Raw genomic sequence first — 15,567 nt, 5'->3', positions numbered from 1 at the left:
TGGCTTAGCAATGAGCACATCATGAAGAGTTTGGTCACCCATGCTATTCAAATTTTCCTTTGATCTAGTAATTTTCATATCACTTTCAAGTAACATCATAACCTCTGCTAACTTTTGTTCGACAAGCCTTGTTCCTGAATCAAATAATGATGCTATACTAACAACTCACTCAAGCCCAATGATTGGGTAGATCTCACCTTCTTATTATAAGATTCACATAAGTCACTATTCGCCACAATTCCTTTCTTGGCCCATTTAGTCCAACTCTTCAATATGTATTAACTTGGTATACTTGTGATATTTTTGGAATATAACACTTTCAGAGCATGACGACATAGCAATCCCTTGGTTTCAAGTAACTTACACGAACAAGAAATATTATAAGTTATGGAGTAAAAATGGATTTTGTAAACCCTTTCATGACCTTCTTCAATTGCTTCAAAAACATATTAATTTTGAGTGCTTAGCAGCTAATGCAATTGCTATTAAACAACCCATGGAGTGTGCAAAGTGGAAAGAATCCAACTGAAATGGACGGATCATAGACTTCTCAATCATTTCCAAATGATCCTTCAAAGTATACATACAGTCTCTTGGCTTTGGGCTTCTTCAAATTCCCAAGAGGTCGACACCAAACAACCTATAATTACAGTTCACACGTTCAGAAAGATTTGGAAACACTGTTTCTGTCCAAAATGAAGAAGAATAAAGAAACCCATGCAAGAATATCACATTCTCAATTGGCTTTCCTCTGCAATCCAGATCAGTGATGGCTGTCAAATATGAAATGTCAACAATATCAGTGATTATCTTATGCCACATCAGATAGAAACAAACAACCTAATTCTTTGCCACCTTATGCTATCTTGTAACTGTGGGAGCGATTTTCGTCCCACAAGAATATTCGCATAAGATTCCTTCGCCTTCTTCACTTCTCTTTCTACCTGCAAAACAAATCTGAGTAAAAGGACCACACTCGAGGGGTGTTGGCCAAAGGCCCTTCGATGCCTAAGTTAGATTGGGTGTTTCAAGGAAAACCAGGTGGCCGGAGCCTTGTGTGAGAGAGAGAAAGAATATGGCGGCTAGGATTTGTGAAAAACAATTTCTGCAGAGTTTCAGTAGGAATTTAGACGTACCTCAACCCTTGTGTGTGGCCATCTTTTTATAGTGGTCTCGGAGGCTAGGGTTTCAGAGGAATAATTTCGTAGATGGAAAGGAATTATTCCTCCCCGATTTGGAATTGATTTGATTAATTAGGGATTTGATTTATTAGGGTAAGTCAAATCCCTAATTGTGGTAGGAATCAAATCAATTCCCAATTTAATTAGGTAACTCCTCATTTAATTGAGAATTGTGGTAGGAATAAAATTAATTCTCAATTTAATTAGGTAATTCTCAATTTAATTGGGTAACTCCCAATTAAATTGAGTAACTCCCAATTAGGTTGAGTAATTCCCAATTAGGTCAAATAATCTCCAAATGGAAGGTATTATTTGACCTAGGGTTTTGGTTTAATTTGGTTCCCATAAATGCCCCCCCAGCTTCTACATTGCACGTGGTGGCATGGAGGAGGTGTGGATTAATTGTTGGGCTATCCAGCTGCAACTGGGCTTCTTTTTGTAACTTGGGCTCCTTAATGGAGGAGGCTGGTGGTCTGCCCCCAGCTGAAGATGTTGAAAGATAGGAGATGCATGTTTCAGACCTAGATGATCTGCCAGCTAAGCGAGAGAAGTTCTCGACCAAGCTTCCTCATTCTGCCACGAGCAAGTCTTCCTCCAGGTGGTCTCGTCTGCTGAGAATGTCCCTATGAGAGTTGCTTCTTCTTCATATGCCAGGATCAAGAGCCTCGTCAGCGCGAACAACAAGAAGGTTAATGGAATGTAGGAGGTTCGGGATATTCTGCTCAGGTCTCCGCTCGAAATGCCCAAAACCCATGATCTACCCGGTAAGGAGGTTGTTGAGAAGCAGGGTTTGGGTCGCCTGTGCCGATCCTGGGATCAAACTGAGAGGACTATACATTTTTTCAGCAATCACGACTCGTCTGCAAAGCCAAGAATAGTCAAGTGTGGAGCTGACTCAATGTTGCAAGTTGAGGCTAAGAGAGCTAAAGAGTCGTCTACTTGAGCAAAGAGTCCTTGAGTTATGCGAACTGCGGATCCGGGAGTTGGTGATAACTCTGCTGGTCAAGTTCGACACTCATGTTGAAGCCACGGAGGCATCCAAGCATGAAATTGCTGCTAATGCGTACAAGCTGGGATACTTGGACTGTAGAACAATGCTTCTCCTTGTTGCCCTCTCGAACATGAAGATGGTGAGCAGTTCTATCATGGCATGCCCTCGACTTGATGTAGAAGCAGTTGAATAGCAAGTAGCAGCTGAAGCTCCAATGGAGAAAAACAACGCCTAAGGTGGCGTAGCTGATGAGGCTAGGACAAATGCGGAGGAGCAGGCAACTGGGGCTATTGAGCATATGGTACGATTGAGCAGAATGTGGCTATTGTCAACGCAGTTGATCAGGAGGTAGCTGTGAATGTGATCGGCTAAGGGTCATCTGCCGGAATCCCTTAGCAAATGTAGTTCATTTTGCTATTTTTGAACTTTGTAATTTTCTTTCAATAAGTGATCTTTGGTTGACCACCTTATTTCTTGTTGAACTTGGCTGGTTGGCCGCTTTGCTATGAAATTTTCAGTTGTCTTTCAAACTTCAATTATCACCGTATCTTGTAAGTGTATCTTCGGAGACATAGCACTTGAAAGAGACTCCATTGAGTTTGTACTCGTGAAGTAGCTTGCTTACAATGGAGGTAAGGCTTGTCGCCTATGTGCATATGTCGAGGACATAGCAGTTGGAAAGACTCCATGAAGTTTGTACTCGAGAAGTAGCTTGCCTTCAATGGAGATGAGGCTTGTCATCTGTGGGTGTATATGGGAGACATAACGCTCAAAAAGGGGCTCCATTGAGTTTGTACTCTAGAAGTAGCTTGCCTGCAATGGAGATAAAGCTTGTCACCTGTGTGCGTATGCCCGGGACATAACGCTTGAAAAGACTCCAAGAAGTTTGTACTCGAGAAGTAGCTTGCCTTCAGTGGAAGTGAGGCTTGTCGCCTGCATGTGTATGTTCGTGGGTGATCCAAAACTTCTAGTCGATAGAACTATGAATTCCTAGTTTATAGGAATAAGGGAATGAGAGAAATTTTAAGACAATAAGAGAAATAAAAGGAAGAAGCTAAGGAACTGCTTTGAGTTCTACTTTTAGAATTGCTTGATTCATTTCAATGAATAACTTACGTATTTATACAAGGTTTGGTTGCTAAAATTAACTAAACTAAAATAGTAAATTATTTTAAGCCATAAAAAATGAATGGCCCAAAATCTTACTCATTTTGAAACCATTAACTTTTTATGGTTTATAACAATTCGTTATAAACCATTAGTTTTTATGGTTTTAAATAATTTAATAATATAATATAAAATAATTAATTATAATTATATTATATTATGCTTATTTTTGTTGGTAGATCCTCCTGGATCATGGCTTCCCCATTTAAGATGCTTGAGCTCCCGGTCAAGCTAAATTGAGATGAGGAAACTCTATTATTGCCTTGTCTCGAATATACCATTTCGACTTGCTAGGAAGTTGACCTTTTCTACCAATACGGAAATACTCATACTTTCCATGTCGAGTCTCACGAACCTTCTGTTCCAATAGACAATCCTCCTGCAAAGGATCTTCTCGTTCAATCCGCAAGTCATCAACTGATGGAAGACGAGTGTCTTCTTCGGGATCATCATCAAGTAGAGATGGCTCAAAAAGTTTAAGATTCTCGGCATTGATGACCGAGTACATATGCATGTATGGTGGTAATTCAAGTTGAAAAGCATTATCACCAATTTGTTTGATGATCTTGAATGGTCCATAACGAATAGGCTTCAGTTTCTTGCCTTCACCGGTTAGCCGCTCCTTTCCAAGGTGTAACCATACTAGGTCACCTTCTTTGAAGTTACATGGCACACGATGCTTATCATGGCGAGCTTTATATCGTTGCTGAGAACTTCAATTGTGCCTCCACTTCAGTATGAATCTTTCTGACTCGTTCGAGAAATTTCTGTGCTCGAACATGTTCTTCTTCTTCTTTCCCACGTAATGGTTGGTCACTCATAGTGAATGCTAAATCAAAAGGACTCTGAGGTAAATAACCCAAACAAACCTCAAATGGAGATTTGAGTGTAGAGCCATGAATTGCTCGGTTGAAAGCAAACTGTAAGTAAGGGAGACTTTCATCCCAAGTCTTCGGATGCTTGGAATTGTAACCCCTCAACAAGTGTACCATAGTTCGGTTTACGACCTCCGTTTGCCCATCTGTCTGTGGATGAAATGCAGTGCTTCTTTTCAATCTAGTATCCATCATTCCCCATAACGACCTCCAGAAATGGCCTAAGAATCGACTGTCTCTGTCAGAAATAATTGATGTAGGTAAGCCAAAATGCTTCCAAATATATTGGAAAAATAACTTAGCAGCTCTTTCTCCAGTTACGGTCTTCTTGCATGGAATGAGAATCACCATCTTACTGAAACGATCTACCACCACAAACAAGTAGTCATTTCCAGACTTGGTTTTAGGCAATCCACCTAAGAAATCCATCGAGATACTCTCCCAAGGTCGAGTAGGTACTGGTAATGGAAGATACAGTCCTAACTTCCTGTTGGAAGGCTTCGATGTGTTGCATAGAACACAACCTCGAATGTATCGTGAAACATCGAGATGCATCTTTGGCCAATACACATAACGACGAAGATTCAATAAAGTCTTCTCAACTCCAAAATGCCCTGCTACTTTGGAAGTATGAGCCTCACGAATCCACTGCAACCTGTCGCCATCTTTTGGAATGCACAATTGTGTTCCCTTATACATTAGTCCATCTTTCAATTGAAACTCACTAGTCTTTCCTTGTTGCAGCTTGGCATAGGCTGAGTTGAAATCAGCATCTGTGTCCTACCCTTTAGCATATTCAGAAGGAACAATGGGTTGGATTTTCATAGCCACCAGCAATGCGGAATTAACTGGTGTAGGTGGTCTAGATAACATATCTGCCAACTTATTAGTTGCTCCCTTCTTGTACTTTATCACAATACTGAATTGTTGTAGGTAAGACATCCATTTCATATGGCGAGCTTGCTGTAACTTAGACTGTGTAGTTAAAACCTGAAGAGGTTTATGATCTGAGTGAACTACGACTTCTTTTCCCAACAAGTAAGCTCTCCAATGCTTCACTGCTTGATGCATTGCATACAACTCCTTGTCATAAGTCGGATAATTCAATACCGGTCCACTAAACATCTCAGAATGGTATGCAACTGGTTTCCCATCTTGAAATAATATGGCTCCCATAGCATAGTTCGATGCATCTGCTTCCACTTCAAATGGTCTCTGCAAATTCGGTAATGCTAATACTGGGGCCTCTGTAATCTTCCGTTTCAACAATTGGAAAGATTCCTCATGGTTTCTCGACCATTCAAACTTTTGATTGGCCTTTGTTAGAGAATGTAAGGGTGCTGCAATTTGTGAAAAGTGCCGAATAAACTTTCGTAAATATTGACATGCACCTATAAAGCTCCGAACTTCAGTCACTGTTTGGGGAGTAGGCCATTGAGAAATCACCTGCACTTTCTCTAGGTCCACTTTCAGTTCTCCTGCACCAACAATGAATCCCAGGTATACAAGGTGTTGTTTCCCAAATTCACACTTCTTACCATTTAACTGTAACTGATTTGTTCGTAGAACCTCCAAAACTTGAGCAATATGATGAAGATGTTCCTCCCATGTGACACTAAATATGAGAATGTCATCTAAGTATACAATGACGAAGTCGTCAAGGAAAGGGCGGAGTACCTCATTCATCAATCGCATGAAGGTAGCTGGAGCATTGCATAATCCGAATGGCATGACTAACCACTCGAACAGTCCCTGCTTTGTTTTGAATGCAGTTTTCCAAGTATCTTCGTCATGGATGCGGACTTGGTGATAGCCAGATTTGAGATCAAGCTTAGTGAAGTAGCGTGCACCATGTAGTTGATCTAGCAGGTCATCAATCCTCGGCAATGGATACCGATTCTTAATGGTTATTTTGTTGAGTGCCCTATAATCTACACACATACGCCAGCCTCCGTCTTTCTTAGGCACAAGTAACACTGGCGAACCACATGGTGAGCAGCTGGGTTTGATGACTCCTTGTTCAAGAAGTCCTTGAATTTGCTTCTTGATCTCGTCGGATTCCGTCACAGAAGTACGATACAAACCCAAGTTTGGTAGAGGTGAATCTCCTACCAACTGGATCTCATGCTCCACAGCTCTCCGTGGTGGCAAACCCTGCACATCATGAAATAAGTCCTTGAACTTCTCTTGTAATTTCCCTATGTCTGAGCATTGTGTAGGAGATAAAGACAATGTAGACAATGTCACAGCTCTAGAACTCTGATCTTGCGGTCGAATCATCAACAAAACGAATCGCCCACATGAATTGACTAACCTCTTGGCTTGGTTAGCTGTCAGCAAATTATCTGTAAGCAAATTATTTGTAGCTTGAGGCTTGCAAGCGTTGATGTGGAACTCCTTCCCATCCTTCACAAGTCGATACTTGCGAAGCCGTCGATAATGGATGGCATCTCGGTCCCATAAATATGGACTGCCTAATATGACTTGGCAAACATCCAAAGGAACCACCTCACATGTCACCTCATCGATATATCGATTGGTGATAGCAAATTTGAAGGTACATTGCTTCGTGATCTGTAAGTCAACATCCTTCTGAATCCATCCTAACGGGTACGGCTTAGGATGTGGTGTGGTGTTTAAACCCACTTTTCTTACTAAAGCCTCTGAAATCAGGTTTTTCTGACTTCCAGGGTCAATAATAGCTTGTACAACACTTTGCTTCACCTGAATATTCACATGAAACAACTCTTCACGGTTGTATGTGTCTTCAGTATCTGCTGGTCTTGTCATAAGGGTAAGTGTAACATCAGGGTGTTTCAACTCTGGAAGCTCTTCTACCTGCTGTGCAGTTAAGGTGGCTTTTCTGTCATTTCTCCCCTGGTTGTTTTTCTCGCGCTTTGGCCGTAACTCAGGATGGAGTATCCAACACTTGTCTTTGGCATGTCTGCTGGTTTGACAGTGATCACAGTAGACCTTCTGTGTCTGACCTTCCTTGCTCCGCGTCCCCTTTTTCTGCCAGTCAGTTTTGTTGACAGGTTTTGATCTGTCATCCTTCTTGTCAGTTCTTTTATTTTTTGCCTCAATGGCGATGGCCTTCACAGTAGCTTCTTCAATGGTGTCTACGGTGAACAATTTTAGTTCTTTCCGTATGTAGTCGGCAAGACCTCCGGTATACTTCATGAAAACGTCGTAGTCATCGACGTCAATGTCCAGAACCATAGCTTGGTTGTGGAACTCTGTTGTATACTCTTGTACAGGTTGCCCAAATCTTTGTCTGAAGTGTTGCCACTTATACCATCTTTCATCTTCATAGCCAACTGGATAAAATTGTTTTCTCAAAAGCTTCTTGAAGTTCTTCCAAGTCAATTCTAAGACATCATACCGTCTCTGATAGGACTTCCACCATGTAAGGGCATGGCTTGAAAGTTTCAAACTCGCATATTTTATTTTTTGCACATTAGAATACTTATAAACTGTGAAATAAGTTTCTAATGTGTCTATCCAGTTATCTAGCTTTTCAGGATCAACATCTCCTTTATATATAGGGATGTCAACCTTAAAATCAATCTTTAAGGTATCAATAGAATTTTTATTGTCACCTGATTCAGCTTTCTTTTTTGTTGGATCAGCTTGTATGTCATCTTCATCTTCGCTATCCTCAACAACCTTTTTCTTGAGCTTTTGATCAGGCTCAGATGAAGTTGATGGACGTGAAGATTTTCCAGTCTTCAAACTCTCCACGAGTTTAAGGATTGTTGCAAACAAGTTTTCAACTTGTTGCTCAAGTTTAGTGATGCGATCGCCATCACTGGATGTATCCTGTTTGTTTTCTCCAGTCATAATGTCTCTCTTGGACCTTGGCTTTCGGTGTACGAGCAAAGGACCTAAAAGTTCTTCTCCAGAAGCTTTGCGTTGGTTGCGAGTTGAGACCATAAACCACCGTCACCCTCTCGGATCTGGTGCTCTGATACCACTTGATCCAAAACTTCTAGTCGATAGAATTATGAATTCCTAGTTTCTAGGAATAAGGGAACGAGAGGAATTTTAAGACAATTAGAGAAACAAAAGGAAGAAGCTAAGGAACTGCTTTGAGTTCTGATTTCAGAATTGCTTGATTCATTTCAATGAATAACTTACGTATTTATACAAGGTTTGGTTGCTAAAATTAACTAAACTAAAATAGTAAATTATTTTAAGCCATAAAAAATGAATGGCCTAAAATCTTACTCATTTTGAAACCATTAACTTTTTATGGTTTATAACAATTCGTTATAAACCAATAGTTTTTATGGTTTTAAATAATTTAATAATATAATATAATATAATTAATTATAATTATATTATATTATGTTTATTTTTGTAGGTAGATCCTCCTGGATCAGTGGGACATAATGCTTGAAAAAATACTTCATTGAAAAGCTTGCTTTTGTATTGATGTTGGTGTGAATACATCTCTCTATTGAATAAAGGAAATTAACAACATAGGTAACATCAAAAGTAGTTTGTTTTTAATGGAAGTAAGGGAAACTCGTCGCATACTAGGAGCCCAGCTGGTAAGCAAAGAGTTTCATGGATAGTATCTCCAAAATTGGTGGGCATTCCATTGTCTAGGAATTTCTTTCCCTTCTAGAGTGTCTAGGGTGTAACTTCCTCTGCCCCTAGATCGGCTGATCACGTAGGGGCCTTCCCAGTTTGGCTTCATCTTCTTTGACCCTTGCCTCGGTGCTGTGATGAAAGTTTTTCTGAGCATAGGGTCTCCAAGTCGAAATTGTCTAATCTTGTGCCAGGATCTAGTAGATTGGGATAGTGAACTTAGTGAAGGTTCCTGTTTCTGAGCCTCCCTGTTGGGGCCGCGATCTGCGCTTGTCCCGGGCTTTGTGCTCAAACTTGTTGCTCTTTTGGCTTGCCTGCTTTGTCGGATGATTAACTTGCTTGCTAGCTTTCTTCACGGTGATGTGATCATCTTTCCAAAGTGCTTAGCGCTCTGCCGTTGCGAAGACTTCTGCCAAAGTTGGAGTTATGGATATAGCTCATGCTTGGTTGCAAGCCCTTCTTGAAAGCTGAGGATGCAACTTGGTCATTGCATCCTATAATGTTTGCCTTCTCAACCTTAAACTGTCTGAGGTACTCTCGAAGAGACTCGTCTGGCTTCTTGCGCAGGTTGAACAGGTGATCTGCATGCTTTCTGACCATCTTGTAGGAGGTGTACTCCTTTGTGAAGATGAGGGCTAACTCCTTGAAGTTGGTTATCGATGCAGACGGTAGAGTGTGAAACCAGTCTTGAGCTACTCGTCGCAGAGTCATCGCGAACACTTTGCACATCAGGGCGTCGTCTTCCTTGTACAAGATCATGGCGCTCTTGAAGTGCCTCAAATAGCTCTCAGGGTCAGAATCCCTCTTGAATGGAGTGATAGATGGCGTTGTGAACTGCTTCGAAGGCCGAGCTTGTTCCACCTCGTCGGTAAAGGGCGAGTAGTTGTCTCAATCAATTTCCTTGCGCATGGCCTATTCTATACTTCCTTTAAGTTGGACACCTTGGGGTCGGTCATTTATTAGCTTCTCGACATCTTCTGCTCGCAGGGCTGGAGGCTCGGGCCGACATCCTTGGTGCCTTGAGTGCTGCTGGCTAACTTCTTCCTCAGTTCCCAAGGATCGATCCCTTTGGTTGCCTTGCCCGTGGGGCAAATTTGGAGATTGAGCTTGTTAGGATTCCTCTACAACTTGTCGCTGCGTGTGGGTCCTCGAGCTGGCTGGTGGGCGTTGATCAACATCTTCTGCCCACGAAGAGGGTCATTCAGGTTGATGTCTTCAATGCCTCGAGCGCGACTGGGTAACTTCTTCCTCAACTCTCAAGGGTCGATCCCCTTGGTTGCCCTGCCCACGGGGCAGATGAGAAGGTTGTGCTTGCGAGGATTCTTCTATAGCTTGCCGCAGCATGTTGGTCCTTGAGCGGGCTGGTGAGTTTCGACCGTTGCGCTCGTCATGCAATTGCTCCCGAACTCGAGCTCCTTGGTCCTTGGACCCAACCTCGAACGGCTCAGAGTACGGTTTGCGGCTGTCCCCTGCCTATTTAACCTTGTGTGACCAACCTGGGACCTGTCGAACTGCTCGCCGGCTTGCTTGTGCACCCTCCTCTCCTCGTCACGGGGTCCAAGGTTAGGGCCTTGATTCAAGTTGATCTGCCTGAGTAGTTGGCCAATCAGGTTGTTTTGATCGTTGACCCTCTATGTGAGTTGATCAACATATGAATTAAGGTTCACCTAAGTGCGCGGGTCAGGTAGAGTGGTGTGTATCGGGCCAAATGGAATATGGGCTAGGGCTCTATTAGACTCGTTCACAGGTGCTTATGTCAAGTGTGATTGCAGAGGAGGGTGAGAATAGATTTGCTCCAAGATTGGGCAGGTGTCGAAGTAGCCATGGGGCTGTGCGACAATCTCGGCAGCTGAGTGGTGCGGCTGCTGCTGTGCTCCGACGGCAGGATAGCGAGGCAGAGCAACTTCGACAGGATGGCGTGGCAGAGCAGCTCCGACAATCAGCCCTTGCGGCTGCAAGGCTGTGGAGATCATGGGGTCATGTGAAGGTTGTTTTGCAATTCTAGCAGCTGTCTGCTGCGGCTGTTTTGCACTAGGAGACGGTGCAAGGTGTTGGTAGCCATGATTCCGTGCGGTTGCATTGAGGTTTCCACCATGAAACCAAGAGACGGGCCCGTCGTCGTGGTGTTACTCCTCGTACGTCTCGTATCAACCATGGTTGTTTGAAACAATGTGTGGAAAATGGATTTCGAGCATGCTTTGAGTATTATTTCGCGCTCTCAATGAAACCACCAATTTGTGGGAGCAATTTTCGTCCCACAAGAATATTAGCCTAAGATTCCTTCGCCTTCTTCACTTCTCTTTCTCCCTGCAAAATAAATTGGAGTAAAAGGACCACACCCGGGGGGTGTTGGCCAAAGGCCCTTCGATGCCTAAATTAGGTTGGGTGTTTCAAGGAAAACCGAGTGGCCGGAGCCGTGTGTGGTGGCCGGAGCCTTTGTTTGGGCCAAAAGCAACTAAACGGGTGAACAGCCTTGTGTGAGAGAGAGAGAAAGAATATGGCGGCTACGGTTTGTGAAGAACAATTTTTGCAGAGTTTTTGTAGGAATTTAGACGTACCTCAACTCTTGTGTGTGACTATCTTTTTATAGTGGTCTCGGAGGCTATGGTTTCAGAGGAATAATTTCGTAGATGGAAAGGAATTATTCCTCCCCGATTTGAAATTGATTTGATTAATTAGGAATTTGATTTATTAGGGTAAGTCAAATCCCTAATTGCGGTAGGAATCAAATCAATTCCCAATTTAATAAGGTAACTCCTCATTTAACTGGAAATTGTGGTTGGAATCAAATAAATTCTCAATTTAATTAAGTAATTCTCAATTTAATTGGGTAACTCCCAATTAAATTGAGTAACTCCTAATTAGGTTGAGGAATTCCAAATTAGGTCAAATAATCCCCAAATGGAAGGAATTATTTGACCTAGGGTTTTGGTTTAATTTGGTTCCCACAATAACAGCTTTACTTGATGAAATTTTTGACTACCGTTCTCAACCTAGACTAATTCTTTTTGTCATCCTAATAATCTCATTAGTAGCACATAAGCTGTATAATTAAAATGTAAATGGGATGCATTTTCAAAATACCTTGCGAAGGCTCCCTAACAACAAAGTGAAGCTTCTGATCACAATCATTCATCCATGAAAGACAAGAGTCACATCCACAATCAGACCACCTATTAACCACTGCTCCAACACCAGCAATTTCCCTGATTTTTTTAATAAATCCAAGAAAACCCATTATCCTGAAAGCATTTTTCCTCTGATATAGAGTCTTTGAAACCTCACCTTCTCCATGACCACCCCCATTCCTCACATGCTCTTCCTTGCTTGCACAATAACAAGAGGGGGCCTGCCCTTCAAAGAGCTCATCAATATATCTATACAGGATGCAGAGAAAGCTGTCAAGAAAGTCAAGGATGACGAAGACAACAAAATTCAAGGCAAAGATGAGGATTGTTGTCGGCTTTCTTCAATTTTCAAGAAAATTTGAGGAGACATGTGAAGAAATCAGGAGGACTGTTGTAGAAACTACCAGTGCACAGGGATAGGGGATGTAAAAAAGACATGGCTGTTGTTAGAATACTTGTTCCAATTTTATCGGATGTTCCCCAAAGGACCGTAATTGTTAAATACTTGCAATTTGGTAAATATCGAGCAACTTTGACTTAGCAAATGAGACTTTATTTTATTTTGTTGGAAATAGGTGGCTTTGGCCCCGACTTGATTAAACATTCCTCAAATGACCTCTTTTTTTAAAGCCTATAAAACTGACCCCCTATAAATACCTTGTTATCACACGCGTATTACCTATTTCACATTGTTGCCCAACTCCCTCAAAATCGACTCAACGTTCTCTCTCGCTCTTTTACATTCGCGAATGCTCTCTCTCTCTCTCCCCCTCTGTGGTGTCCCCTGGTACGCTCTCTCTCTAGCCTCTATTCCTAAAGGATGAAATCTTCTTCTCTTTATCTTTGTAACTGCAATTTCAAATTAAGGTTGTGGTTTAGCGTTTGTAAGAAATGAATTTGTATGCCCCTAATTTGAGTTAGGGTTGTACTTTAGGAACAATTGTGGTTTATGAGTTTTTTGCATAAAAATTTTGGTAAGGGCAAACATACTTTTTTTGTGGCATAATTGGGGAAGAATTAGTGAAGCAAATTAAATTTTACTTGATTAATAGATGAGCCTTGTTGGTGCTAAAAGCTAGACAGGTTGTGGTAGAACCAACTTGCAGATGGTGTGGACGATTGAGGGATCGGATCTACCTTTAGGGAAGCTAGATATGCATTAAAGAGATAAGAAAGCAGTGGATGAGATCTAAGGCACCGGTGTGGTACCAGCCGAAGGTCCTCTGATGCTAAAGTTAGCTGAAGGAGAGAGGAGTTGGCTATTGACAATGCAAAGACATGTATGTCAATTAGAGCTCACTTAACCTAAACTTTGGGGCAATGGGTTCTTTTATAGGGAGTTTTAGGTGTCTTCTTGGTGTGAAGTGTCGATGTGGGATTCGTGGGATAGCTCTTAGGGGCTGCCATGTGTCCCAACTAATATACCATCGGGGAACTTGAGAAATTCCTACAAGATACCTTATGGGAGGCCGAGCACACCTACCGGTTGTGGGCCGGTCAGTGAACAATCGGAAGTTGGTGCCGGGGGCACCTACCGATTGTAGGACTAGACCTGCCAGTGTAGGATACGGGGCCATGCTGGGCCCAGAATCAATCATGGGTGCTGAGGGCACCTACTGATTGTAAGGCTGGGTTTGCCAGCGTGGGCTATGGGGCCCTGCTTGGTATCAGGCCTGTTCCACATAGGCCCGGCACGGTTTGGGTAGGGTCAAATTTTGGCCGACTCATGGGCTGAACCGATGAAGGCCTAGGTTCTCAGGTTGGGTCGAGTCTAAGTTGAAACCCGCAAGTGGGCCAAACTGCAATAGGCCTCGATTCTCAGGTCAGTTCTGTATTTTGATAGATTTGGGCTTGAGCCCAATGCTACCATTTTTCAAAAGCCCAAATTGTATTTACTTTCAGCCAAATAAAGCCCAAATCATATTTAGTTTAAGCCAAAACCCTTTTTTTTGTTGCCAAATTGCCAAAACCTAATAAGTTCTTATTAACATGCCCAAATCACCTTTTCTTCTCTTTCAAATATGAAAATCATGCAAATTCAGGTATAACCCATAAAAATCCATCATTCCAATCTAAGTTTCTAAACAACTAAATCAATCCCACATTCACACAATCAGTAACCAACCAAGGAAAGGAAATATAATGTCTTACAAACCATTACTATATATATTAAAAAAAAAAAAACACACACACACACACACACACACACACAAATAAAGCAAGCAATCCAAATTAAACTTTTGAAAGATTACAACCCATGACAAAAATACACATAAAGATAATATCCTTCCAAAAAAGCTGTTGCATCCATCCATTCTTCCAAAAAGCCTTAACAAGCAACCTACATAACACTTAAAGAATTAACAAAGTTTCACCATCAACGAATCATAAATGAAATAAGATGCAAGAAAAATACCTTCTAACATATCCTCATCACATTAAGAAGGAGGAGTCTTATTCAAATTTGTCGTTGATGCGTGACTCCCTATTTCTACAAAATGTAATAAAATAAATCAAACCATTTGAGTTAGAACAGATAAAAATAAGAAAATAATCGAATTCAAATATACTTATACAAGATATTACCAATTTCAATTGATTCATAGAACTTCATCTCCTCAATACTTGTCACATATTGCAATGAAGATATATATTCGGACCTTATCCAATTTTGAGAGCAAATCAAAACCTCAACCATCCTAGGAAACAATGAGCTTCGAAACGAGTCAATCACTTTCCCACTTGTGCTAAAACAAGACTCTGAAGCTATTGTGGAAGTAGGGATTGCAAGCACATCCTTTGCAATTGATGCCAAAGTAGGATACTTGAGCCCATTTATTCTCCACCACACTAGTATATCAAACTCATCATCAATTGATTCAAGTGGATCCAACAAGTACCTATCCACTTCATGTGTTATAACCACATTCTCACTCTCTTGTTGAATTTTTTTTCCACTTTTCCATCATGGTTTTTCGTTTACGACCTCCAAAAACCAAAGAAGAGTCGGTTTCATTGTTAGTACTACCACCACTCTCATTGGTAGTACTAGTAGCACCCATATTGTTACTACTAGGCTTATACACTTCATACATATTCATAAGAAGTTGTTTCACCTCATTTGTCTTTTGAGCCACCAATCTATCACAAGTAGGATCATTTTCAAATATTTCTTCAAAGATGTGCTTCAAATTGCGAAGCTTGAATCGGGGATCAATCACAACTCCTATCATCAAGAATGGGTTCACTTTATGAAGTTCACCCCAATATTTATCATATTTCTTCTTCATTGATGCTGCCATATCATTTAAAAGAGTATCCATGGCTGTCCGTTCTTCAATAGGAATTGTAACATCATATCTATACAACTCCCGAATCTCCCCATCTATGGCAAGCAAGTCATGGAAGGTTGAGTGTGATGTTGGATGCAAAGAAGCTGAAATTTTCAAAGTAACATCATAGGTCTTCAAAAACATCACAAATGTCACGGCTTTTTCCCAATCTTCATCACTAGGTGGACCCACCCTCTTATTAGTCTTAGACTTTCCCTTCCCTTTCCCACTTCCTTCAATGTCTTCAAATCTCTCGTCATCTCCTTCCTCTTCCTTGAAGTACATTAAGTAGGAAGAATC

General features: G+C 41.5%; 1 pseudogene; it reads right to left on the bottom strand.

The window, feature by feature from the left end:
• Positions 1-438: 438 nt before the first annotated feature.
• Positions 439-13,533, bottom strand: LOC117634063 (annotated as a pseudogene).
• Positions 13,534-15,567: the final 2,034 nt, after the last annotated feature.

Source organism: Prunus dulcis, chromosome 7 (genome assembly GCF_902201215.1).
Source record: "Prunus dulcis chromosome 7, ALMONDv2, whole genome shotgun sequence".
Classification (NCBI taxonomy): domain Eukaryota; kingdom Viridiplantae; phylum Streptophyta; class Magnoliopsida; order Rosales; family Rosaceae; genus Prunus; species Prunus dulcis.
The sequence above is the reverse complement of the archived record's forward strand: the minus strand, read 5'-3'. Positions and strand labels throughout refer to the sequence as shown.